This window comes from Colossoma macropomum, unplaced genomic scaffold (assembly GCF_904425465.1).
Source record: "Colossoma macropomum unplaced genomic scaffold, Colossoma_macropomum, whole genome shotgun sequence".
Classification (NCBI taxonomy): Eukaryota; Metazoa; Chordata; class Actinopteri; order Characiformes; family Serrasalmidae; genus Colossoma; species Colossoma macropomum.
The window spans coordinates 123,230-126,187 of record NW_023495697.1 but is presented as its reverse complement, the minus strand read 5'-3'; positions in this window follow the sequence as shown (position 1 = coordinate 126,187).

The following is a 2,958-nucleotide window of genomic DNA, read 5'->3' as shown; positions in this document are numbered from 1 at the left end:
TTGATTATCCCTAATGATCTCACTAGTAGATTTTAGAAGAATCTTACTGCACTGTTCTATTACACTCATCTGTAGACATATCTATGTTTAATGTCCTTAACAATGTTGTTTTTTTTTGTATTTGATTATTTAAAAAAATAGGCATCCTGGCATTCATCTCATTAGTAGTGTAATGTGCCAACAAGAGTCAGACACTCACGGTTAGAAAACACAAATGAGGCTTTACTGTTAGAATCAGAATCCAAGTTCATAGTCACAAAACAGGCAGGGGCCAATTTCAAAAGGAGCAGCAAATACAATAAGACGATCCTAACCAAGGGCAAACAATTCAAGAGGGTTAAGCAAAATGGCAGGGTCGAGGAAAACAGGCAAAAATATCAAAAACAGGAGTCAAACAAGAAAAGCAAACAGTCCAAAGAGGTAAGGCAAAAGGCTGAGTCGAAAAACAGAAAGCAATGGTCATAAACAGTATACAGGCAAACAGTACAACGCTCAGTAGATCACAAATGATAAAATATCTCGCAATTAGCTATGGCTAAAGCCCGGGCTTATAAACTAAACTAAGGAGGTCATATGACATGAGGCACAGGTGAAGAGAATCAGTATTCAGGAGATCTAGAGCGCTGTTTGGAGCGTAAGGAAAGTTCAGGATGTGATCTCCCAAAGGATTCTGGGAGATGGAGTCCAGGTTTGTCTTGGAGCTCGACAGATGCGTGACAAGTGGCCTGTAGAAGAATCTTACTGCATTGGAAATCTCTAGATGCCCCCTGAATCTCAGTGTTATTAGATGATGATTAGTTTTTATTTAGTTGATCAGTTATATAAGATCTAGCAGGCACTTCGGTCATGAAAAGGCTTCTTCCTGACCCAGAAACATGAACTTTTAGCTGTACACCATTTGCGTACAGCATAGTTTCCCTATATTATGATTTTTTTTCCTGTATTTCTTCTTTTCTCATGTACACGTTATGTTTGTTTTTGAAAGTTTTGCATTTGATAAATAGCATTGTGTAAACAGCAGTTGGTTTGTATGTTTAGTGGGATTGTACACTTAGTTAACAGAGGATTTTATTTCACAATTGTAGAAGGTGACTGCTCTATGTCCCTATGTTTAAATGTTCTATAAATAAAATTTTGGGGAAAAATGTTTGTGTTTATCTGTTGGACCTGTCACTGAATAGAAGTCAAGCCTCTGCTAAAATGGTGGTAAAATTATAAATAAAAAAAAAGTTTATCTAATAAGTGTGTGTCCTGTTTTACATGAAGGAGATCATTATCATTATCAAGTTCTCCTAGGAACAGGCTGTAATGAGTGGGCCCTTGAGGCAGGATACATGTGCACAGTGGCTTTATATAGGCTAATCCAATAATCATGGTCATCACAGTCACGTAACAACAATGCAGACAAATTCATAACCAAAAAACTAGGTACAAGCAAATATCAAACACAGAAAAAGTAAAAGTATTGCTAAAAGAATGTCATGATCAATTTTATCCTTAGAGCGAAGCATGTGGTGGCAGCATCATACTAAGGGGTTGTTTTACATCAGCGGGGGCTGAGAGGCTTGTCTGGACTGAGAGAAAGACACAAGTATTAAATTAAAGAAACTTGCTTGAGGCTGTGAAAAAGCACTCAAGAGCTTAAACCGGGACAAAGGCTCACCTTCCAACATGACAATGACCCAAAACACACAGCCAAAAAAATTAATGCAGGAGTTGCTTTAGGGCAGGCTTTTGACTGTCCTTTAGAGGCTTATTTTTTTAAAATGATACAGAATACAGAAATTTAGTATAGTTTTGTAACTTCATTTTAATGAAAAGCAAGTTTTTCATTAAACATAGTTACAGAAGAATTACATGAACAAAACTGCCACTAGTTACAGCAAGGACTAGTGTGAATGTATTTACATTGCATGATATGTGACTCAAAACTAACTTTGCTGTTAACATTCCAAAAATGATTGAGAATCAGTTCTAAAATAGATGTTAGTATCTGATCATGTGACTGTATGGAATGTTGAGTCCAAATTTCTAATGAGATCACTGATACAGTGTTCATTGGAAACCAACATACACAAATAGATTGAATGTCGACATTATTAAAACACGTTTAAACATGTATGTTTATTTCTTAATGACTTTTTCTGTCTGTCTACTTTCTACTCATCTGTATATTTATCTATCCGTATTGCTATCTGCCTGCCTGATCATGTATTATTTTACTGTATGTCTCTCACTCTGTATAACTAGCTATCTACCCATCAGTGGCATAATGAATTGCACTAAATACTTGGCCATGTTTAGTATCTCATTTCCTTCTTTCTTTTATGTTTTGCAAGGACAAGTCTGTTAAATCCCATAGAAGGTGATTTGAGGTGTTAAATTAAACCATGCTGAAATAATGTTTAAGTACTTTTTTGATTATTGTAAGATGATTGATAGTGGAAGATGGTTGTAATATTAAAATAAAATGGGCTTGTGCAAATTCTGTCAGTTCTACCAGAAACACTCCAGAGACAAACGTGGAAGAAGAAACATTTTTAATATCAATATTATTTAACAATTTGATAAATAACAAATTTTTTGTAAGTTAAAGTCCTTGGTGCAGGTCCCATAGTTGGCCCAGGTCTTGGAACATCTAGACCCTCGCAGACCCTGCCATATAGGGACAGCAGGGGCGGAGCCTACCCCCTGGGCACCTGGGAGGGGACCAACTGGCGGCGGCGGCGGAGGAGGAAGGAGGGGCACGACAAAACGTCAGCATCTTAAAGCAGCAAAGCAGATGTGTAAGTCGAGACAGGTGATTAGTCAGAGTAATGAGTGATTAGTCAGAGTAATGAGTGATGTAGCATTGGAGGCTCCCTGGCAGAACTTGTGCTAAAGCTTTCATTTCTACCAGAAAGACTCCAGAGATGAATGTGAATGAAGAAAAATGTTTTTAATCTCAATAATATTTAA